The sequence below is a fragment of the Canis lupus genome, chromosome 31, assembly GCF_003254725.2.
Source record: "Canis lupus dingo isolate Sandy chromosome 31, ASM325472v2, whole genome shotgun sequence".
In the NCBI taxonomy this organism is placed as follows: Eukaryota; Metazoa; Chordata; class Mammalia; order Carnivora; family Canidae; genus Canis; species Canis lupus.
Genome location: NC_064273.1, coordinates 4,111,540 through 4,137,950, shown reverse-complemented (window position 1 = coordinate 4,137,950; position 26,411 = coordinate 4,111,540). Strand labels below are relative to the sequence as shown.

The window sequence follows — 26,411 nt, the reverse complement described above, 5'->3', positions numbered from 1 at the left end:
ATAAATATCCTGGAATAACTATGATAAGTATCCTTACAATTTAATTAATCAAAAATAACATTGTGTATGTCTTTTATTCTGTCCTATGCATCATACCTTATTTTTCTTAATAAGGCTCTATAATTTGATTCTTTTATTTATTTTTGTTTTTTTGCAATCCTACCAACTGTACATTTTAGGAAATAAAACTTTATTAAATCAAATAAGTGGGTATGTCTCTTTCCTAAGAAAACCAGTTACAGAGAATAATAAGCAGGTATGGATTTGTTGACTTGGCTTTATGCCTTAATGATGGTTGGAAAAGTAGCAAGTGGTAAAATTTAAGTGGTAAGGAGAAAGTCTGTAATATTACCCACTACTTCTAGTAATATGTAAACTGTAAGTTTACTAAAAGTGTGCTGTTTAACTAAGAAAATTACATATAAGCAATTAAAATTAGTTTATTAGTTTTTACAGTGTCAAAATATAGCCAACTTCCAAGAGGTTTTTAAAGTCTCTTTTTTGCTTAAAAAAAGTTTTGTTTTTTGAAATATCCATGTATGAGTTCTACAGAAACCCTATTTCTTGAAGATTTTATTTTAAGTAACCTGTATGCCCAATGTGAAGCTCAAATTTGCAACCCAGAGATCAAGAGCTGTATGTTCTACTGACGAAGCCAGCCAGGTGTCCCCAAATACCCTGTTTTTAAAAAATCATTTTTTAAAAATGTTTTATAAAGTTGCGTGTATTGTGTGTGTCTACACGCTATCAGAGCTTTGAGGAACAGTAGCTATTTACTCATTTGTTAAAATATTTGAAGAGTGATTTTAATATCCAAAATTTACTCATTATCTTAAAATATATTTTACCATATCTTTACCAGTCCTAGAAGAATATTTATAAATAAGTGTTTATCTTTCTAAAAAAAAGGATTCTATAAAATATGAGAAAATAAACATTGACATAATAATTTATAACGCAAAAAGAAAACTTGCTATTTAAAGAAAGATATTTATAATTTTAAAATTATATCTTAATAGAGACTACTCAGAATTTTATATTTGTTCCATAAAGTAAAGAACTGGTGCATACAAGTGGTCTTCCTAGAAGTTTAACCATAGGGCTCTTTATATGGTGATAGATAACTAGATATATTCTGTATATATTTATGCACAAAAGCATACATAAATGTACCTACATATGGAAGCATTTTTTTTCCTCATTCTCATTCATTTTAAAATAGAAACTAGAATAATTTTGAGCGAATTAGTACATACCATCAGGGACAACACTAAAGGCACAAATGTTTTCATGTCTGCTGTATGGGAGCCAGAGCTATTCAGTTTTGCTTCAAGCTTCTTCCATAAAAATAACTCAAGAGACTGCATTCTTATGCCACTTGGGGGTACCTTTGATAGTACATATTAATTTATATTGGCAGGAAGTTTTGGAAGTCAGCCATTTGCCAGCATTCCAAGTACAAATTATACAGCTACAGATGTTACAGCAGTAGGTAGGTACAGAAAAGTAGAAACCATGAAAATAAAAGTGAATTACTATTAATTTCTTAGTTTTTTTTTTAATTTCTTAGAGTTTGTATGTAAATAATTGAGAGCTGACAAAATTTTCAAACTGAGAGTCTAATTTCAAAGCTGATTTGAGCAAATTTGCCTATATATAAATAAAATAAATTAAGCTATATGCGAGTGTAGATATATAAGTTTAACATTTGGATCTATAAAATAACTGGTTGAAAATGTCTATTCCAAACATGGGCTGCTTCTGAAGAACCTTTGCTTGTTCAAGAATTCTGAATCTATCTGTATAAAGGTATATAAAACCATTAATATACTTTCAGTGTCATTGGTAAGAATCTCATAAACTATCATTTCCATTCAATGGTTTACAGTTAAATTGTTTAAAATATGAATTTGGTGGGGGGGGGGGAGGAAAAAAAAAAAGAGATCTATGACCTGAATTGCTCACACAAAGATATCATTTTAATAGAGTTTTTAAAAGCATTTTATTCAATCTTAATATCCCAAACTTGAAAGACAATTAATCTATTTCAACTATTCATACCTCCTCATAACCCAGTTTAAGCCAGTTCCCATAAGAAATATTAACTTTCATTATTATTGAAAATTGCATGTCTTTAAATTAACCCATTGATTTGCTAATTACTCTACTCTGGAAATTCTTCTGTTAGCTTCACTAAAGAATAGAAGAAAATATTAGGGTGCTTTTTGAATTTATATTTTTTATGCACTGAAATAACGATGGCATTTGTAAGTTATATTTGTCATTTAAATATTTGGGATGCCTAAGTGGCTCAGCGGTTGAGTGTCTGCTTCTGCTCAGGACGTGATCCTGGAATGCAGGATCGAGCCCCATATCCAGCTGCTTGTGGGAACCCTGCTTCTCTCTCTGCCTATGCTTTTCCCTCCCTCCCCCACCCCCCCTCTCTGTGTCTGTCATGAATAAATAAATAAATTCCTTAACAAAAAATAAATAAATATTATCTTAGTGTCATTGAATATGAATGATAGAATAATAGATACACTAGTTATAGAAACAATAGTGTTCAAAACAATCGCCTTAGAAAGCTTTAAATCCATTGATATCTTTGTCATTTGTGGCTACTGTATTTTGGTGTATGGATTTCTTTTCTTTTTTTTTAATTAGCTTAAAGTTCTGAATGTATTACTTATTATTCCATTGAAGTCAAATATGATTTTTAAAAATGCAAATGCACTAATTGAAGAAGTTTATGGTGAGTAACAAAATACACATTCTTGCAGATAACAGTATTAAGGATCCAATAGGGTAGAGTTTAATCCTATGACAACAAATAAAAATAATATGACTTAAATAATTCAAATAAACTTTCAAGTTTAGGTTCTTCTACAAAATGGACAATCTATATCAATTTACTTTGTTCTCAAAGTTGAATTTAAAATTACTGAATTAATTATTGCATTAAAATAGATTGTATTTATTTAAATATTATCAGATTGCAAAAAATGAAACAGCATATGAGAAAAGAAGAAAAGTGAAAGATCCCTGTAATCTTTTTGTCTTGCAAAAATTGACGTTAATAAATATATCTAGCTGTACATCTAACTATCTAACTATATCACTAAAGGAAAAAGGAAGACAGAGAAATTTTTAACAGAAGTAAATATTTTCATCTTTGGGCCAAGATTGAGTAACAAGAACCAGATTTACCAACCTAAATTAAACAAATAAAAATCTAGATAATATCTGAAAAATTGTTCTCTAATTAGACAATACACAGCACAGAGCTGTGAGTCTCTGACAGAAGGCACCCCCCCCCCCAAAAAAAAATGTCCTGAAGAGATGGAAATCAAAACTTCTGTTAGAAGTTAATAGTTAATTGAAAAATAAGGCAGAAAATCAGTAAGGACATAGAAGACTAGAACAATTTTTCCTAATTAACATTTATAACAGCAGTATAACACACAATTTTCCCCAAGTGTAGGTGGAAAATTTACTGAGATAGATCATATTCTGAGCCATAAATCAAGTCTCAATAAATGTAAAAGGAAAAACATGCATATTCTCTCAACACAATAGAATTTAAAAAGAAATCAATAAAGGAAATTTATTTGGAAAATCCCCTCATATTGAAAATTAATCAACAAACTTCAAAATAATCCATGCACTAAAGAGGAAATATAAATGAAAGTTTTGAAATATTTTAAACTGAAAAAACAAATTTAAATAATAAAATTTATAAGATACAGCTAAAAGAGTATCCAGAGCAAAATTTATAGCATTGGTTGCATTTATTAGAAAAGTAGAAAGGTCTAAATTCATTGAGTAAGCTTACACCTTTAGAAACTAGAAAAGAAGCAAACTGAACTCAAAGCAAGCAGAAAAAAGAAATTAATAATTATAAGAATTGAAATCAATGAAATAAAAAAAAAGAATAGAAAAATAAACCAGAAGACTTTTTTCTTTTCTTTCTTTTCTTTTCTTTTCTTTTCTTTTCTTTTCTTTTCTTTTCTTTTCTTTTCTTTTCTTTTCTTTTCTTTTCTTTCTTTTCTTCTTTTCTTTTCTTTTTTTTTCTTCTTTTCTTTCTTTCTTTCTTTCTTTCTTTCTTTCTTTCTTCCTTTCTTTCTTTCTTTCTTTCTTTCTTTCTTTCTTCTTTCTCTTTTTTTCTTTCTTCTTTTATTAAAAAATCAATAAAATTGAGTATAGCCAGAGTAACCAGGAAAAAAAAAAAAGACCAATGTTAGATAAAAGGGAACAATACAACAGAAACTATAGACCTTACATGAGTAGTAATGGAATACAAACTATGACATTCTTATGAATATATAAATTATAAAAAACTTTATGGTAGTAAACTCAAGTTAGATACAAATGTATTATCTGACAGACAAAATTATCATATAACAATGTATAGCAATATACAAATGTAACAAACCATAGAAGAAATTGATAGTCTGAGCAGCCATATAACCACTTAAAAATTAAATTCGTAGTTAAAAACATCCTACTTAAGATTTAAGGAAAATTTGGGCAAATTTTTCCAAATCTTTTCCAGAAAATAAGAGGTGATAAAAACCCCCAACTCATTTTTTAAAGTTTTTTTTAGGATTAATTAATGAATTAATGAATTAATTAATTTAGAGAAAGAGAGAGAGAGAGAAGACACACATAAGTTAGGGGAAGGGCAGAGGGAGAGAATCTTTAAGCAGACTCCCTGCTAATTACAGAGCCTGTTCATGAGCTCATGACCTGAGCTGACCCCAAGAGTCAGACACTTGACCAACTGAGCCATCCAGGTGCTCCCTTTTTTAGTTTCAATTAGTTATACATATTAATACTCCCTACACTTATTTTTACCCTCAAGTTTTTTTATATGAGTTCCACTTATTAAACATATGGTAAACCCTATATATGACACAGGAAACTATTAAAATCCCAGAGAGGATCACAGGCAGTAACTCCTTTGACATCAGCCATAGCAACTTCTTACTAGATATGTCTCCTGAGAAAAGGGAAACAAAAGCAAAATAAACTTTTGGGACTTAATCAAAATAAAGCCTATGTACAGCAAAGGAAACAATCAACAAAACACACACAAAAGGCAACCTAATGAATGGAAGAAGATATTTGCAAATATCATATCTGATATATAAAAATATGTAACAAACTCACCAAAGTCAACACCCCAAAAAACAAATAACCAAATTAAAAACCTGTCAGGGGACTTAACAGACATTTACCAATAGAAGACATCAAGGTGGCCAACAGACACATCAAAAGGTGCTCAAACTCTCAATTCATTTTTGAGGCCAGCAGTGATTTCAAAACCAGTCATGATATTACAAGAAAAGAATAATATAGATCATTATTCCCCATGAATATAGACCCAAAGAACCTTAAATTTTCAGCACATGGAATTCAATGATTTTAAAACAAACAATCTAATCATGAAATGGGCAAAAGACATGAACAGACATTTCACCAAAGAAGACCTACACATGGCCAACAAGCACATGAGAAAATGCTCCGCATCACTTGGGAAATACAAATCAGGGAAATGCAAATCAAAACCACAATGAGATCCCACCTCACACCAGTGAGAATGGGGAAAATTAACAAGACAAGAAACAACAAATGTTGGAGAGGATGTGGAGAAAGGAGAACCCTCTTTCACTATTGGTGGGAATGTGAACTGGTGCAGCCACTCTGGAAAACTGTGTGGAGGTTCCTCAAAGAGTTAAAAATAGAGCTACCTTAGGACCCAGCAATTGCCCTGCTGGTGCTTTACCCCAAAGATACAGATGCAGTGAAATGGCAGGACACCTACCCCCCCCCCCAATGTTTATAGCAGCAATGTCCACAATAGCCAAACCTTGGAAGGAGCCTTGGTGTCCATCGACAGATGAATGGGTAAAGAAGATGTGGTCTATGTATACAATGGAATATTACTCAGCCATCAGAAAGGACGAATACTCACCATTTGCTTTGATGTGGATGGAACTGGAGGGTATTATGCTGAGTGAAGTCAATTGAAGAAGGACAGTCATTATATGGTTTCATTCATACAGAGAATATAAAAAATAGTGAAAGGGATTATAGGGGAAAGGACAGAAAATGAGTAGGAAATATCAGAGAGAGTGACAAACCATGAGAGACTCCTAACTCTGGGAAACAAGGGATAGTGGAAGGGGAGGTGGGTGGGGGATGGGGTGAATGGGTGACAGGCACTGAGTGGGGCACTTGATGGGGTGAGGACTGGGTGTTATACTATATGTTGGCAAATCGAACTTTAATATATATATATATATATATGGCATAGTACATCTTGGCAAATTTGACTTCATCCCAGAAATATACAGTTTAAAAATGAAAAATCAATGAATGAAATTTACAACATTAACACATCCAAAAAGAAGTACCATTTGAATATTTCTATAGATGCAGGAAAAGCATTTGAAAGAGTTCAACACCCATTCATGATAAGATTCTCAAAATTGGATGAAAATTCCTCAATCTGAAAAAGAATTTGTATAAAAAATGTGCAGCTAACATGCAAAAGGATTTATCCAAATTTCAAAACAAGAAAATAGCATCCCAGTATTAAAAAAAAAAAAAAAAGTGATACTCTGTGTCTGGGCTTAACCACTGTTCCCCTGACTGGATCTGTCCTGGGGTTCAGGATTTGACTGCTGGACTCCTGGCATTTAACAACTCTTCATCTAAGATATCCAGGAACTTGTTTTCTTTTTTTGTTTCAGAAGAAATTATTTCTCAAAAAATACACAAAAACAAAGGGAAGTCTTGCTTTTAATCAAAGAGCAGGAGTAAAAACTCAATATTTTCGTACATAGCCATCTGGTGTTTTGTATATATACTTTTAAATTTTCTATCAGAAGTGAAGTCATCCTCTAGCCCCTACTTGTAAACTGCTTGTTTCATAATGTGTCAATTTTCCTGTCATTAAATAATTACATCGATTTTATATTTCATTTAAAAAAAAAGGCTTTTTTTGAAGGCTTTATCCAAATTTCAAAACAAGAAAAATATGTGTTTTCACTACTTTTAATTAACAATATACTGTATATCCTAGCCAGTGTAAATAAGAACATAAACAAAATCAAACAAATACTGATTGGAAAGGCAAAAGTAAAAGTGTTCATATATTGGATGACATAATTTATGTAGAAAAATTTAAGATATCCATATGAAAGCTCTGAGAATTAATAAGTTCACTCAGCTAATTTACACAATGTACCAAAATCAAGTTGTAGTTCTATACAATAACAAACAATTGGAAATTGAAATCAAAGTATACTACTGTTTACAGTTATAAGATATTTAGGAATAGATCTTACCAAATTTAACAAAATATAGACAACACTCATTAACTAAAAACTACAAAAATATTGCTGGAAGAAATTAAAGACAATCTAAAAAATGAGGAGATTAGGAATAGATATCAGGAATGGGAAAATCCCACATTATTAAAAAGACACTTCTCAACAAGTTGATCTCTAATTTGAAGCTAGCCAAATGAAAACTCAGCAGGGTAGTTTTTAAGGGAGGGAAGAGGTAAAAATTGACAAACTGTTTTCATATGTACACAGAAAATCACAACATATAGAATAGCAACCATTTTTGCCATGGGAAAAAAAAAAGATTTTAGTGCTTTAGTTTACTGATGTTAAGACTTGCTATAAAGACAATGGGTTAGTGACATCAGGATAGACATATAGATCATTGGGGAAAAAAGAGAAATCTCAGAATAGATTTACCTGTATAGGGTTAATTAATTTTCAACAGAGGAGCAAAGGAAATTCAATTAGTAAAAAGATGGTCTTGTCTAAAATCTTGAAACAATCGAATATGCATTTTAAAAAAGAATCATAAACTTTACCTAACACCATATATAACATCTAGCTTAAAATGAATAAAAGATATAAATATAAGAACTTAGAAGAAAACATAGGTTCTATTGTTACAAGGACAGAAATATAGATCTAAGGAACAGAATAGAGAATCCAAAAAATAGTTATGCAATATGCAATTTCAGAAATTATGCAGAATACTTAAAAATCAAGAGATGGTCAGAGATAAGTGGAGATTGCCTAAATTATCATAACTTGAAAGGATTTGACTGAGACGTGAGACCACCCGCATCAACATAACTATTCGCTCCAAGATATTCTTACTTAGGAAGTTAAGTACCTCCAGTGTTTACTCCTGGAAGTTCTTGCAAACCAGTTTATACAGGTATATATTTTGTTCACCTGGGCAAATGGTTGTCTAACCAGAACATTGCTCACAGTTATCTGAGCAAGAATTTGGCCGCTTAAAATTGCTTCAATTTTGCTTCCCTAGGACAGACTTTACCAAATCCCAATTAATTTCTGATAAGGAAAGACTCGTTTTAAACTGCTTGTCACCAATTCCAAAAACCCTCTACATTCCTCTTGTAGTCTTCCCTCTTGACACACCATACAGAATGTCAAAATGTTTTTCTTCACTCCTAGAGTAAATTACGAAACTCAGCTTGTTTGATCATCAGGCCTTATGTGGTTGGCCATATGAGGGTAGACATCAAAATAAAGGAAAGCTAATATGATGGCATTAACATGAAGACTGAATTCTAAGTAAAAAAATTCAATAGGACAGACAAAAAAAGCTGTATGTTGCCAAAATGTTTCTATCAACTGAAGAAATATTTAGTTGGAAATATAGGAATATATTGAACAAAATCTCATACTCACATAAAAAAATTAGAGGGAAGATATTATACCTTTTTTTTTTAAAATTGGCAAGTCAATTAAAGCAAAATAATAAAAATAAAGAGTACAGGAATAATAGAACTAAGAAGTTTTATTGAATAGGCATGTAGTATATATGTATCTGTTGGCTACAAAACATATTTTAAGAATCTTAACATTTTTATTAGTTGATTATGTAAACAATGAAAGAAACTCCTTATAAATCAAGAAAAATATACATAAAACAAGATTAGACCTTTGAAAATAACACAGTGAGAAGTGAATTTGACCCACAAAAAAAAAAAATGCTACAGTGAAGTCATGTAAACATTTTAAGACTCCACTAAAAGATTTATTTTGGGGGGTGCATGTATGGCTCAGTTGATTAAGCATGACTCTTGATTTCAGCTCAGATCATGATCTCGGGGTTGTGGGATCAAACTATATGTCCACCTTTGTGCTAGGCCAGGAGTCTCCTTTTCTCCCCCTCTCTCAAATAATTAAATCTTAAAAAAAAAAAAAAAAAATACTTGGTTTTCATTCCTAGGGAAAATTATATGTCACAATGGAGACTTGGATAAATAAAAATAGGGCATTTCAAATTTTATTGTATGTAGTCAAAACCATAATAAAATATAATGTAATAAAACATAGTATAATGTAATTCAATTCAATATAATAAGAATATAATTCCTGAACAGTTATCAATGTGCAGATAACAAACTGATGGTTAGTAGAGGTGAGGCAGCTGGGGGGATGGGTTAAACAGATGATAAGGATTAAGTTTGTAATATGTGTTTACAAACAAATTTATATCTATATATATGTGTGTATATATATATATATATATATATATATATTTTTTTTTTTTTTTTTGTCTACAGAATGTCTCATAACCTATGTTTTAAGTTTCAAAATTTTGTTCCATTTCTCAGGGTCCCACATTCCCTCCCAGTCCTTACAAAGCAGTGACTACATTTGTTTCAAGTAGAAAAAGATCATCATTAACATATCTCTATTGTCAAATTCCTCGGTGGCTTGTTCATCTGGCTGGCTTCCACTTCCTCTCTTTCTGAACTTCTCATAAGTCTTAAAAACTAAAGTCCATCAGAGCACCAGGTTAAAAGAATATTCTTCCTTCACTTTGCTCTATTTTTCTCTCTCCGGTTTTGTTCCTGTCTTGCTTTCTCAATCTTTTATGTTTTCCTCTCTCCTGTTTCCCCTTTACTCTGGCCTTTTATCTCCATGTACAAACAAAGTATCATTGAATTTTACTACCCTATGCCATCATCCTCTTTTTTCATCCTTGAAATCTTACAAAGAATAATTCATATATGCTGCTTTCACTTAGTTATCAGCCAGTCATTCATAACAACAGAGTTTCTACCTGTATTAACAGTTAATAAAAACAGTTTTCTGCCTTTCCATCATTCTTCATGTGAATAGCATAGGCTATGGGCATATTAATAAAAATTCAAGTCACAATTCTGGGACCTTGGATATGTTCACCTCTATAATGTTTTGGTTTCATGTATATAAAATATATTTATTTCATATAACTATTTGATGAAAATATATGTAGAAATGCTTCTGTAGAAAGTATGGGTCATGTTATTATACTTTAATTACTCTTTATAGCTTCTGAACTTGCTTTTGAATATAAAATTTTCTTCTAACATTTCACAATTCCGTTACTCTATGGTTCTGTTTTTTTGTTTGTTTGTTTGTTTGTTTGTTTGTTTTTGGTTCTGTTTTGTTTTTGATTATCTTAATTAGGATTATTCATTAAAAAATTAGGATTCTAAAAATGTCAGGAGTTAGAACAAAGGGCGGAGCCATTGAACCCTAAAGGTGACTATAAAGGGAACAGGAAGAAGGCTGTTGGCCTGGAGAAGGGTGGAGCTAAATTGTCAGGATCATAATCCAGTGCTACAGTGTAAGGAAGTCATATACGCAGCATGGTGGAAACAGTATCACGGAAAATAACTAGAGAAATGTGGTCCAAATGTATGGTAAATGTTTGGATAATGCTGAACAAATCACAGTGTGCTCAGGTAACATATATCTCCCTGGTAATTCTGACATGCAACTAAATAGGATATTTTAGTTCTCAAATCCTACTATGAGAGGGCTATGGAATATAGAATAAAGGGACTTTCCCTATATCTCTGGATTTTAAGAACTATTATTTATCTCTATTTCTTACTCTTTCTCCAGATGCATGACTGTAACCTTATGAAGATTAAACAGTTTCCTTGAATATTTATGACTCTGACATTCTATCTTAATAATTTTTGACTAATAGAAATCATTCATTTTTTCTGAGATACAGATTTATCCTTTGGAAATAACTGACACCTGTATTTTCTGGAAATGACCCAGGAATGCTAAGGAAAATATATAAATTGTTGGGAATTTACATTATTATATTTAATATTATCTTGTATCTATTTGATTTTTTTTCTATTTGATTTTATGGACTGCTTTTATTCCCCATCCATGTGTTGAATCATTGCATAGTTAGCCATTCCTGAACTCTTAATTATAGTCATTGTTAGATACAGAGTAATGCATCATGATGATAATTTCCTTGCTAAATATTTCCTGATTTTTTTGCATTTCCTTCTATTTTTAAGAACAACATCATTTTACTCATCCCAATGCTTCTATTTAGCAAGGTTGAAAAACTGAGACTTTTGTACTGTAGTCTTCTGAAGAACTTTGAACCCAACCTACTTCAGTAATAGGGAGCTGACTGGGGTCTGTCTCGAGGACCTAATTGGTATGAGTGACCACCGCAGAAGAGAGCAGATCTATTTGTATGCAAGTGTCAGTGTGACACTCACAGTGAAAGCAGAAAACAGCAAGCCAACAGTTCAGGACTAGTCATTCAAATGGACCCAAGGTCATTTCCTTTTGTCTATGTTTTTTTATAAAGAGTTACTTAGAGATGGGAAATGGAAGAAATGAATTTTTCATGAAATACAGTGCCAGAGGAAAAGGAAGAAAAATGTCTATTTCACTGTGTAGACCTGCAAAGGCAGGTTGGCTACAAAATGTCCTGGGCAAAGCTTGACTCTCTTCTGCCAGACAGTTGGATGAATGGAGCTGAGCAGTGAGTAATAACCTACCAATTTCCCTTAGGTATACACCTGGATGGTAAAATAATATAACAACAACATCTTTCATCCTTGCTCAAGGAATGATTCAGAATTCTCTGTATCAAGATCAAAATCTAGAACTGTTTATATTTTATAGCCATAACATTATTTTTTTAATGCTCAGGGAAATACTCATATATTTTTTTTTGAAGTTTGGAAATTTTGTAATGTCTTCCTTATGTTTGTAATATAAACAATTAAATCTGAATTCATAATTATAAGGGGCACTTCAAAGAAGTGTATTAGTAAATATCTTCTTACTGTTAGTGTTCCCTAAGCAATTTCTATAGGTCCCACTTGACTCCTGTGATCTTATGCTAAGAAGAATAAAAGAGAAATGGACTTTAAAAAAAAAGAAAGAAGGAAGGAAAAGATAGAGATAGAATGAGAAAGATGGAAAAATGGAATGAAAAAGGAAGGAAGGAAAGAAGGGACAGAGTGAGAGAGAAAGACTGACTTTGAAACATAAGATACATAACATATTGGTAACAAATTAGAAAATAAGGCTGTGAGTGTTATAATGAGTAAATAGTATTTTAAGCCATTCAAGAGTCACATACATTTAAAATCTTGGAATAGCTATCTGAAATGAATATATATCTCTAGGTGTTATTTAAGTAAACATGAATGTATTTCCCTGAATATTTTTGAAGAGTTAATCTACATAGCACCACTTGTATCTACCCATTTAACATTCTTTATTCTTCCTGAATCTTAATACAAATGAACTCTACTTATGTGAAATTTGCTAGCTTTTCTCTGTTATTAAACAACTTTTCTTAATTTTTTTTCTCTTCTTTCCTGCTTCCTTCTTACCTTTGTTCCATTTTTTTTTTTCTTTTATTTTACCTGCCTTCTGTTGTGCCCAAGATTACATATCCGAGAAACCACCAAGGAGCCGACACCGATGCAAACACACGAGGGTTTATTTACAAGCTCGAGCTTGGGCTTGGGTCCAAGTACACCCGACACAACGGAGCAGGGACTAGGACCCCGAGGTGGGTTCCAGCTTAGTTTTATGGGCTGGTCTGGGGACCTCTAGAAAGGGTGGAGGAATTTCTCAAGTTCTGTTTACATTACGATATGGGGCTTTCAAGGGCATTGAGCTCTGTTCTCATTCTAATATGGGGCTTTCTAGGGCGTTAAGCTGGAAGCTGTTTTTTTCCTGTAACTGAAGTAATGTAAATTTCAGCTCTTATTCACAGGGGCCTCGGATGGCTGGACTTGCTCTAATGCTGAACTTAAAGTGGAATGGCCTTAATTTTCTCGGCCTCCACACTTCCTTATTATATCTTCTTTCTTATAATTACCTGCAATACATACCAGATGAGATTTCATGTTTTTCAGTGGAGGTCTTGTTAGGGTTATCATTAAAAGCTTGGTCATTATTATCTGAATTAACAAATTAACAAGAGTCAAAATGATTTAAAATGCCTAAATAATGGCAGATAATTAAATAGAGAAATGAAATTAACTGAAAAACAGTTTGAAATAAGGAGCAGGTAAATTAAACAGCACCTGTGTTTTACTAATTGCTATTGGTTTTAGTACCTAAAAAGATGATCTGGTAAATTCTGTTACATTAGGGAATGCAATAGCAGTGAAGATGGATCAGAGTTCTTTCATCTGACTATAAACCTATTTGAAGAAATTACTGTAAGGATATGAGGATAGGTTTTGCCTTAGGTGAATTTGACACAATATTTCTGTATGAATACTAAAAATATCCTGAGTCAGAAGTAGTGGAAATATTATGATTTGAAAAAAAAAAAAACAAAAACAAAAAACAAAAAAACCACCAAAGACTAATTTATCATAATTAAAACAAGAACATGGTAGACCACGGTGACTTTCAATCATTGTCAACCTTGTTCCAACCAGGACAGCAAAAGCATAGAACTTTGGCATCTAGGACTCATTAGAACCACAAATTCCTAAGAAACTTTTCTGCGAATATATTTAATTTGTTTAATGGCAAAGGATGAAATCTGAAGGAAATGACTTCAGTTTTACTTATTTAAAAAGATTTTTTTCAGCACCTTCTTCTGTTTGACTTCAGTTTTAAAACATAATTTAGTTTAAATAGGTAGAAGTGTTAAAGTTCCCTGAATTTATGATATTGGAAGTAAGAAGTTAATTATGACCACCATTTCCCCATTAAAAAAAAAATCATTATTTAAATCCCCACTTTACATTTTGTATCATGTATATATCTCACACATTCCAGCCTCTAGCTTACAGATCTATGCAGAGGACCTTTATGAAAAATAAAATTGCATATAGGATGCCTTTCAAATTATAATTCTTCTACATGGAAAAAGTCTAAATAGGGTACATATGGCACTTCCTCTCCTCTCCTGGAGTGTCTGACATAGGGCGAATCAACGATTTGGTAACTTTCCTCTAAATTTTATGTATCACTATGCAATTCTTTAACAGTTAAATTCTTGATAGTTATCAAGTATTAGGACTAGAGTGCCCATAAAAGGTATATATAGGGTAGAGTTTGTAATTCCTATAATTCCTGAAAATATATTAAATAATTTTATACTTTGTACTTTTATTGAACAAAAATTTTATGATCTTTATTTTTAAGGAAATTATTGCATTAGCAAGTTTATCGGTTAAAGTGAGTTCTTTCCCCTCCATAAATCTATTACCTGTTTCATATTTCTATCTCAGATTCAGTGAGAGCACTAGGCACATAGTAGGGGCATCCATTTATAGACGACAGAATACAGTGGTACTGTACCTGTTCATTTATTTCCTTTGTATCTTCCATACTGAATAAGAACACAACTGTTTAGAGCACTTAATTGTGTGAGTTCATGGAATGGAACCTCACATCCTCTTGTGTGTTTGTGTTGCTGGGAGACCTAGGTTACTGCCTACAATTTGTTTTTGTACTAAATAAAGCTGCAGAAACCCAATCCAACAGTTTTTGGCAAGGAAGCTCCTCTTCATCATGTACCTCCCTCCCTTGGGGCTTGGACAGTCTTCTCTCCTTGGAAGGCTTAAGCATTTGTAACTTTTTACATCTACTGTGTCCCTTGAGAATTGTATTTTCCCAAATTTCAAAAGAAAAGTTGGATTGGCATTTTCTCACATTGTTTTTTCACACTTCTTCCAACTTTCAAGAAAGTAAGAACCACTTGATAGCAACACTTGTACTATTGCTGCCTCTGTTATTAACTCTTTACTATATTTACCATTACTTAAAGATTAAGGTAGAACCTTAGCTAACTTGTCCTCTTATTCAGAACTTTTCATTAAAATATTTATTTTGGATTCACCTGAGTTTCTATAACAACAATTCTCAGTACATGGCTTAATGATTCCAGATAAGGCAGCATGAACATTATCTCTTGGATCTTTATCCCTTACCTTGCAGAATTTTACAGTTTACCATGGAAGTAAGAATCAGTTTCTTTTCCTTTTTTTTTTTCTTTAGATTTTATTCATTTATTCATAAGAGACAGAAAGAGAGAGAGAGAGAGGCAGAGACATAGGCAGAAGGAAAAGCAGACTCCCTGAGGGGAGATTATTTCAGGCAAGTCCTTAGATGGAAAAGCAGTCTTATGCAAATTACTCCATCATTCTTTGGGGGATGGAGAGGACACATGTGGCCGACTCCTTGGCATCTACCGGAAAGTTTCTGACCTACTGATTAAGAATATATTTCTTGGGGAAGATTGAGGTTGCAATTAAATTAGGAATTAAGCCCCAGTTTGGGACTCAGCCTAAAGGATGACTTTTGAACCTGTGGTTTTCTTATTAACACTTTTGTCTCTTCTGAGGTCTCTCTCCTTGGCTTGCAGATAGACATCATCCTCCTATGCCCTCACATGGTCTTTCCTGGGCATGCCCACATCCTTGGTGCCTCTTTGTGCATCCAAATTTCCTTTTATTTCCTATTATTATTATCCACCAGTCAGATTGGATTAGGGCCTACCCTAATGGCCCCATTTTAATTTAATCACACCTCTAAAGGCTGTATCCAAAAACAGTCAACATTCTGAGGTACTTGGATACTGAAGCTTCAATGAGACAGTTTGGGGAGCACATATTTGAGCTCATAACACAAAACTTGAATTTCATATAATTTTCAAGTATGCTAAAAGACTATTCTTTTAAAAAATATTTTCCAAATATTTAAAACTGTAAAAAACAAAACAAAACAAAACAAAAAAACCTTTGTTAACTTGCAGACCCTACAAAAACAGGCAGGCAGCAGGATAAATTTCATGCATAGGCCTTAGTTTGCCAAACCCTGTCGTGGAGAATCATTCCACCCTTTTAGTATTTCTCTTGCATCTGAACTCAGTAAGTCAAATTATATACAATGTATAGTACATTGGTACTTTCTTGTTAAGAAGACACTGTTTTCATTATAATTTAATTTTATATCTAAACTCCAAAAATAACCCAATACATACTATAAGTATCAGGTTCTGTTGGCTCCAATTTTATCAGACTACTCTTAGAGGGTATAGCTTAGTTTGTGTTCATATTTTAACTATTTTACAAAGATATGTGTTGTGCCCAAGATTGCGAATCCCAGAAACCACCAAGGAGCCGACACCGATGCAAGCACACGAGGGTTTATTTACAAGCTCGAGCTTGGGTCCAAGTATACCCAACACAGGGGAGCAGGGACTTGGACCCCGAAGTGGGTTACAGCTGGGTTTTTTATAGGCTGGTCTAGGGGATTTCCAGAAAGGATGGAATAATTAGGCTGGTCTAGGGGATTTTCTACCATGGGCGTGGGCTGTTGTCTTTCTGATATGGGATTAACTGCCGACGACATTGAGGACATTCTGCAGTTTTTCCCTTTAAAGTTCAGCTCTTATTCACAGGGGCCTAAGATGGCTGTACTTGTGCTAATGCTAAACTTTAGGTGGGATGGCCTTAATTTTTCTCGGCCTCCACAATATGCATGTAATAATAATTAAATGTACTGTTTAGTTGAACATACTATATATCATTTGATTCTCATATTTTTGCTCTTGAGTTTAGTAATAGGGTCTTCCTTAATTATCTCATCAGTGTTAAATAACCAAGCATAGTTTCTATTCCATTGTTAATGAGTAATGCATATAAATACGGGAAATAAGGACAGCATCAGTCTCATATTATGTACAAGGAAACTAAGGCTCAGACAGTATAAATGATTATCATACAGTGAATAAGTTCAAAGCTTATTAGGGACAAGAGATTTCTGGTATTTTGTGGTATTACTTAATGTGATATAGACATATGCCAATCAATGCACTTTTATATTTACCAATATAATCATATAATATTCCAGAATTAAGGTGCATCACGTGTGAATATTTACTATTTTTTTTTTCTGTATAAAATGATAAACTATTCAGGACAGTGAACACAAGATTAATATACATTATTTCAATTTATAATTTTAAACCAAACTATGTTGTAAGGATCCAAAAATAAGACATGATCTCTTGGGCAGCCCAGGTGGCTCAGCGGTTTAGCCCGCCTTCAGCCCAGGGCCTGATCCTGGAGACCCGGGATAGAGTCCCATGTCGGGCTCCCTGCATGGAGCCTGCTTCTCCTTCTGCCTGTGTCTCTGCCTGTGTCTTTGCCTCTCTCTCTCTCTCTCTCTCTCTCCTGTGTATTCTCATGAATAAATAAATAAAATCTTTAAAAAAAAGAAAGGACATGATCTCTCAGTTTTTGAAAAAGGAAAAATAGTCATGTCATGAAAACTGTGGTTATAATACTATAAGAAAAGCACAAATACAGATCAATAAAAAGTTCAGTTGTACATCAAAAATATATATACTTTGGATCATATCTGTAGAAAGTTGATAAAGGAAGTAATATTGAAAAAACCTTGAAATAAGAGTGTTTCAGTTCATCATGATAGTCTGTGCATACACAGGTCTCTTTTCACCTCAATTCACATTTAAATTTCATTAGAAATACACAAAAATTAAAAAAAATGTGAATATAGCAGTTCTGAAAATTCAAGAGGGGTCTCAGGATCATAACAAGAGGTTAAACAATTTCTGAAAGATTCTATGCAAATAACTGAGAACCCACAACTTCATGCCAGGAAAAATCTCTGAAATGTAAACTTGCTAGCAAAGTGCTAGAAGTGCAATGAAATCAACAGTAGTCTGTAGAATGAAATGGATCACTATAGTCATCTGGGAAATTGAATAAAAATTAAGGTAACAGGTAAGCCATAACTAAGATAAATGAGATAAAGAGAATTATGAAACAATGTATTTTCATATGTTGAAATCCTAGTTTTCCAAAGACTATCATTTTATTTGTTTCTCTGAAGTTTTCTTAAGTATATATATATACATATACCCATGATAAGCAGATAACGTTAAAAATTTTTGTTAAGATTTATCAAAGTTATTAACCATAATTACTTCTGCATTTTCTATTCATTGATGTTACTAAGTATGTGAAAGTTTGACTTTTATACTGCTACTTCCTTTATTTTACAACTCTTAGCAATCTAAAATTTTCCTCTTTGGCCTCCCGAATTTAAATATAGTCACGATGGAGGGGTTCCTATTAGGAACAAGTAGTTATTAAATTTTAAAATACTCTCTATAGCTTCAAAATTAGGATAGTTCTAAAATTCACCAATATCCCAAGCCAACAGCATAAGTAACAGATAATGAAACTATTATCTGAAAACAAATTTGGTTCCAGATCTGAATCACAGCAAAGGATAATTCAGTTTAGAAAGGCTATTGTGGTTATATGTAACATTAAAACCATCAACTAATGTCATTCCCTGAAGGAAAAGACTATTTTGAGAGGAGACATATTAAGGACAGTTCCAAGGCCTACTGGATCAGAGCACTAGCTACAATACAGTTTAGGGGAATGGTCATGGGAAGTATAAATGACCAAAACGTTTAAGTCTTATGGATGAACTGTTTTTTACTCAGAGGGGAAGATTTGAAAGGGACAAAGAAGGCCTGATGATTTAAGGAAAAAAAAAAAAAAAAAAAAAAAAGGAAAGCAATAGACTAGTTCATTTTTGAACTATAAAGAAAGAAGAAGTGCATAAAATGAAGGAGGAAGAAGAAGAAGAAGAAGAGGAGATGGAGGAGGAAGAGGAATGGAAGAAGGAGGAGGAATGGAAAAAGGAGGAGGAGAAAGGGGAGGTGGAGGCAGAAGAGGAGAAGGGGGAAGAGGAGAAGAAAAAAACATAAAGGGCAAAACTTATTAAAAACACATCACTTCACTTCTTTTAAGTGAGCTTTCAAATTAAGAAACCTAGTAAGGCATCTACCTCACCTTCGACAGGTGTGGTACGTTTAAGTGTGAATTACAAGTTAAATAATTTTAAGAATAACTTTTAAGTAGATTTAGATTGGATAATGAGAAGGGAGGATATTTTTAAAAATAAAATGCATACTTGGTGGTGAAGTTTTATGATTTTTTGAGCAGTTTTCAATTAAGTTCCAAATAAATAGTGATGCATACATGATTGCTATACCATTTATCTTTGTATGTCTAAGTATATTTACATTTAGAACTATAGATGTAAATAATGCATACATGGCAAATGTTAATAATTATTAAATATTACATAATTATGTTATTCTTTCAATGAATCTTTAAGTTTGAAATTTTGCATAATAAATAGTTTTGAGAATATATTGACAATTTTGTAAGTCTATAATGACAGCCCCATGGTATTTATTTATTTATTTATTTATTTATTTATTTATTTATTGGAGTTCAATTTGCCAACAAGCCCCATGGTTTTTAATTTTTTTTTTTTAAGATTTTATTTATTTATTCATGAGAGAGAGAGAGGCAGAGACAGGCAGAAGAAGAAGTAGGCTCCATGGAGGAAGCCCGATGTGGGACTCGATTCCAGGTCTCCAGGATCATGCCCTGGGACAGAGGCAGATGCTCAACCGCTGAGCCACCCAGGGATCCCGCCCCATGGTTTTTAAAGTAGAAATGAAACAGAATATATCATTTAGTTATAGTGCACTAAAATTGACATTAATTATAAATTGTAATTAGCAATAATAATAAAAACACACTTGAAATCATTTTTTATTGCTTAAAATACAACTTTCAGGGGCATCTGGGTAGTGCAGTCAGTTGAATGGCCAGCTCTTGGTTTTGGCTCAGATCATGATCTTAGGCTCATGAGATAGAGCCCAGAGATGGGCTCTGTACTCAGTATGGAGTCTACTTGGATTCTTTCCCCCTCTCTCTTAGCCTCCTCCCCTCACCCCATGCTCTGTCTCTCCCTCTCTGTCTCTAACATACATACATACATACATATTTTTTGAAAATATAACTTTCATTGAAGAGATGGTATTAAAGCAGAATTTGAAAGTTTAATAATTTCCCAAAGTACAGATATTTAGTAGAGATATATACTACTCCAAGGGTCAAGAAAAGCAGTAAAGAAAATGAATGTCAACATGGGGAACTAGAAAGTAAAACTAATCCCATTGCATTGTGTGACCACGTGGTATGAAATCTTTTACAAGATTCCTGCCACTTGCAGTTTCTGGTTGTTCCAGTCTTTTTATTATAGACCTTATTAGCCTCTGAAAAATATGATATTCAACTATTACATCATATTCTCTTCCTTTAAAGAGTGAATGGACTAACTTCTGATACAAAACAGACAAATTGAATTAAGAACTTTATTTTGGCTTCTTATTAGAAATATGTTTAAAACAATGTTATGAAAAAAAAAAGTTTGGGAATGGTTGTGAGCCTAGCCCCCATTCATACTCTGAAATCCCTGGCCTGTCAGTGTGATGGTACTTGGATATGGGAAACTTTAAGAGATAATGAGAATTTGATTAGGAGAGAAGCCTCTCATCAGGAACCATATCAGCCAGCACCTAGATCTTGATCTTCTCCGACTTCAGAACTGTGAGAAATAGATTGTTTGTTTTTTAAGTCACTCAGTTGATGGTATTTTGTTTTGGCAGCCCGAGCAAACTAATACAGAAATCAAGAACTGGAAAAATATATATTGGAAAAGGTAAAATTTATGATTAACATTACAATTAGGAAAAAGAATGGCATTAGGTAATAATAAAAGGTAAATATACTAACTGCATTAATCTTGGAAGCAACTAATTACATAAAGGTAAATTTATTAAAAATGTAAAGACAGATGCCTGAGTGGCTCAGTCCATTGACAACTCTTGATTTTGGCTCAGGTCATGATCTCATGGTTGTGAGATTGAGCCCCAAGTGGGCTCTGTATTGGGCATGAAGTCTGCTTAAAGATTTTCTCTCTCTGTCTCCCTCTGCCCCCTTATGCTCACTCTCCATTAAAAACAAAACAAAACAAAAACCAAAAATAAAAACAAAAACGAAAACAAAAACAAAAAAACAAAGGATCCCTGGGTGGCTCAGCTGTTTACCGCCTGCCTTTGGCCCAGGGTGTGATCCTGGAGTCCTGGGATCAAGTCCTGCATCAGCTCCCTGCATGGAGCCTGCTTCTCTCTCTCTCTCTCTCTCATCCTCTCTCTCTCATGAATAAATAAACCTTTAAAAACAAAAACAAAACAAAACAAAAAAACAAGGAAAATTTGGTAAAAATAAAATTATGGCAGGGAGTGTAATTTATTTCTCCAATAAAAAGAAATATCTAGCAGATAGAAAGGTTATAGAATAATTTCATTAAAGAAACTCAGTTTAGTTTAATATATTTAGAACTTTCCCTTAAAGGATGTACCTTTCATTTTTATGTTCATGGGATAGACACAAAAGTAAGCTGTGAACTTTGTCATAAATAAATCTTAAAATTTCCAAGAAATAAACATTTTTTTTGCCTTAAACTTGTAAAAGATACAGTACATCAATAAGTGATAACATAAATAACACAAGACACATAAATCTAAACTCTGGTTCTTCCAAGATGCTAAAAAGGAAAGAAAAAGTAAAGAATCAAAACACCTCTGAAGTATGTTCAAGGGAAAAGCAGAAAGACAAAATATACAGATTAGTAACTAGAGAGGACACGAAAACAAGCAATCAGCAGAGATTAAAACAATAGAAGACTTCTAAATACAATTTTATAGGGATGGTTATTTATTACTGTGTAACAAATTAACCCAGAACCAGTGACTTAAAACAACATTTGTTATCTTACAATTTCAGTGTCTTAGGAATCCAGGTGTGATTTTGCTGTTATTCCAGCTCAGGGTCTTTTACAAACCTGCCATGAAAGCTTCAAGTAGGGTTGCAATTATCTGAAGGCTCAACTGAGGAAGATTTACATCCATGTATGATACTTGTTAAGATACCTCTCAGGTTGGAATGAGGATCTTAAGTTTCTTGCTTGTGGTCAGTCAGTGGCCCTTCTCAGGTCCTCACCACATGGGAGTCTCTCTTGGGCAGTTCACAACATGAAAGTTTGTGTCATTAGAATGAGCAAGCAAAAACAGCCAGAAAAAAAGAGGGGGGAACAAGACTGAAGATGTAGTCTTTTTAAAATTTCACTTGTGTGATCACACTCTAGAGAAGGTGGTTATAGAAGAACATGAGGACCAGGGGCAAGGATCATTGGGAGCCATTTTCAGAAGGTGCCTATTACAGCTGACAAATTAAAAAAACTCAATTTTCGGAAATTTATTCCCTAACAAATATAAACTATCAAAATATACAGACAGGCATAGGAAACTTAGATAAACTAATATAGAAAATTTTTCAAATATGATTAAATCAATAGCATTGGACGAGTATTTCATGTTTAATTTCTTTCTAGCTTAAAAAAGGCCAACGTTTTAATTATTTAAACTATCCAGATTTTGTAAGGAGATTTAAATAAGAGACTAAACTTTCCTAATTGTATCTAATAAAACTAAAGCAATTAATTACATAATTTGAATTGTCCCTGCTCCTCTAGGTGATTATTTTTCTTAGATGTTTGTTTTGTTGTTTCCTTTCTTCTCATCTCAGTGTAAAGTAATATTTATGCTGTTTGGAGCCTTTCCTGTGTGTTCACTGCTATATTCCCAATGGCTAGAATAGTGCCTAGAACATAATGTGTTTTTAATAATTGACTATATTGTTAATTTAAAAGATTAAGAAATATTAAATAATGTATTATGATTTTATTTGTCTTAAAATCACATATGTATCAGAAATAGGCATATGAATCAATTATCTAGAGTTTGCAATAGACATCAATGGGAAGAGAAGAAAGATAGTGTGCACTAAAAGGGGAAGAATAATCATCCCTTTATTAGTAAATCATTGAACTTTTTAGAAGTCTCTCTTGCTCTGGACACTTCATAAATAATAACTGGATGAAAGGATAAAACATAAATACCTCACTAGAGTTTATTGAAAACTTCATGTATAAAGAGTACTAAGGTAGAATTTTCTATGGCAAGGAATATGAAACTGCACAATATTTCATATTATTATTATTACTATTATTATCATAGCTAAATATATGTTTCTTTTCAGAAAGAAGATCAGAACAAAGAAGAGAAGCATTTTCAGTCCTGTGATGGGAAATCTCTATTTCAGTGATCAAACACATTATGATGTCATATTTTAAGTAAAGGGTTTATGAGGCATGGATTAAGACTTTCCGATATCTGTATATCTTGAAACTCAAGCTAACCGACTGCATCTCACAAGACTGAAGAGAAATATAATTAAAATGTTTAACATATTTCAGTGTTCCAAAACTGTTACATAGCATTCTTTATAGTGGGAGAAAAGGGTATTTGAATTTTGTTCAGCTTTCCTGTCGGATTCCCTTAGCCACTTATATTCTATCAACAAAACCATTGTTATAAGCAGAATTTTCATGAGTCACAAGATTCATATTCCTTGGTATACACAATATATATTATTCCCCCTTTGAATGTGGGTGGAATTGAAAGGATTTTACAGATAAAATTAAGATCCTCAATCAAAGAGGAGATTATCCTGGGTAGGCTTGATCTAATCAGACACTTACTGAGGGAAGATATTTACAGAGTGAGAGGGGTTATGGAGGGGGCCATGTGGCAAGGACCTGAGTATGATCTCTAAAACCTTAGAATAGTATCCTGATAACCACTATTTATTTATTTATTTATTTATTTATTTATTCATTTATTTTTCCTTTTCACTATTCTTTTTTTAAAAAATATTTTTATTTATTCATGAGAGACACACAAAGAGAGAGAGAGAGAGAGAGGCAGAGACACAGGCAGAGGGAGAAGCAGGCTCCATGCAGGGATCCTGTTGTGGCACTCAATCCCAGGACTCCAGGCTCATGCCCTAGGCTGAAGGTAGGTAATAAACCACTAAGCCACCCAGGGATCCCTGCTAACCACTACTAAGAAAACAGGAATGTTGATTGTATAGCTACAAAGAAATAAATTCTGCCAACAACCAGAGGGAGCTTGGAGGCTGATGTTTCTCTAGTCAAGCCTCTAGTTAAGGACACACCCAGCCAACACCTGCACTTCCATCTTGTCAAATCTAGAATGGTGGGCCCAGCTAAAACATTGTGGAGACCTGACCATGGCAAGTGAGAGATGATAAATCCCATATATCCTGTGGTTCTGTATTGATTTCAGATCATAGATGTATTTGGGCTAAACCAGTTCTCCATAATTTCCACACTGGTTTTAGTAAGATTCCAAGAACTACAATAGTAAACAAAATAGTTTGTAAGTCATCCTACTCAGAAACTTCCCTGTTTCCTCCTAGTGTATTCGCAGAAAATAATATTTCACAGACATCTAAGAATTAATTTATGTAATAAGCAGAAAAATTGTTAGGTTGGTATTTCCTATGACAAGTTTGATTCAATATGTTTTACATTTTAGGGTTTTTTTTCTTTGCAATTCTAAGAAAAATATTAATTGGTATAGAGTAACAAGCAAATGAAATGGGAGATATATTTTTAGTTTGTTTAGAGGTGGTCATCAAGAAGCTGTGACTGCCAGTTGATGTGCCAGCTGGACCACGGCAGTTGGAGACTTCCAGCCACCCCCTGTCCATCGTCCTTAGAATGTGTGTTCTGCTTGCCTTCTCCACTTCCACGACCTACTCCAAGGCTATCTGGACTGGGGATGTGACTGAACCACGTTAAGGCCTCTATATAAAAGTTTAGGATTCTGGCAGGCAGATATGGAAATCTATTTGTCATGTGGCCACACAAGCCTTAGAAGTAAACTCCCTTGCTTAGTAAACTTGCTACTACTAATCTGGGGTTGCCGGACTCTTTCTTCAGTCTCTGCCTGCAACTCCAAGTACCGGGCTGGTTTCAGATTTCACCCAGGAATCTCCAGAGAAAGCTGTGAACTAACATAAGAGTCAAACAAAAATAATGGGACACAGGGTTGCGTGGGTAGCTCAGTGGGTCAAGTAGCTATCTCTTGGTTTTGGCTCAAGTCATGATCTCAGGCTCCAGGGATCAAACCCACCTTGGGCTTTAAGCTCCGGGCTGTGGGCTCAGTGGGGAGTCCTCTTGAGGATTTTTTCTCTACTTCTCTCCTTGCTTCTCCTCCTACTCTTTCTCTATCTTTCTCTCTCAAAATAAATAAATAAATAAATCTTAAAAAAATAACAAGACACAGTATTAAATAGCAGATATATCTCAAGGAAATAATTGAAATAATTCTAATGAAGTCTGTATGTTTCATTACTCATATACTTATGTTAACTATTTTTGACATTTCAGTAGATAATTTTAGCATTAAACCATAAATATCCAAGAACTGAGGTTATTGGAAAACATTATCCTAAGAATATAAGTTATTATATTCACTAGCTATTTTTACTTGCTTGTTCTAATGATCCCAACTTTCATATTGTGAGGTACCCCATAAAGAGTCCTATGAGGCAAGGAACTGGGGAAGGCCATAGATTGGCAGCCAGCAAGGAATTTTGAAAACATTTATATGAAACAGGTTATGCCTTATTTGTTATCACTTCTTCAGTAACTGTACACATATGTTTGTAGTCACATCAATTAAAACAGACATATAAAATACAATTCCGGATGGATGAGTTGAATATGCAAATCTGACACAATGTTATAAATTTTCTATGAGTAACAGTACTGATCACATACAAAGCCAATGTAAAATGGGATATTGGAACTTTGAAAAGAAAAATATATCTTTAAAACCAAGTACTGCCAAAGTTTAGAAGGTAGTCACAGTAATTTCACATACTCAACAAATGTCTAGTAATTTTATTGTCATGAAGTCATTAAAATTTTATCTAATGTACCCAATTTTATGTCTTATGCCTTTAAGTACCTATAAATGTGACATGATACTAGAATGTCTCACACCTACATGACTTACTAATTTTTCAAGGAGGCTAACAAACTGTCAATGAAAACAGTGTAGCAAACTAAATGAGAACATAGAGGGGATATAGTGGAAACAGATTATTGACATCGAAAGGGTGAGGATATTGAAACGATAAGTGCTAGATTTTAGATCGGGTCAAAATGTTTTCATTGTAAATGATAGAAACCAAAACTAAATTAGCTTAAGCTATG

General features: G+C 33.2%; 1 long non-coding RNA gene across 1 annotated transcript; it reads left to right on the top strand.

The window, feature by feature from the left end:
• Nucleotides 1–11,611: 11,611 nt before the first annotated feature.
• LOC125754155 (uncharacterized) lies at nucleotides 11,612–23,836 on the top strand. The gene is made up of 4 exons (XR_007407670.1): nucleotides 11,612–11,859; nucleotides 12,776–12,903; nucleotides 20,869–20,921; nucleotides 23,363–23,836. It is a non-coding gene; the product is annotated as an uncharacterized LOC125754155 (long non-coding RNA).
• Nucleotides 23,837–26,411: the final 2,575 nt, after the last annotated feature.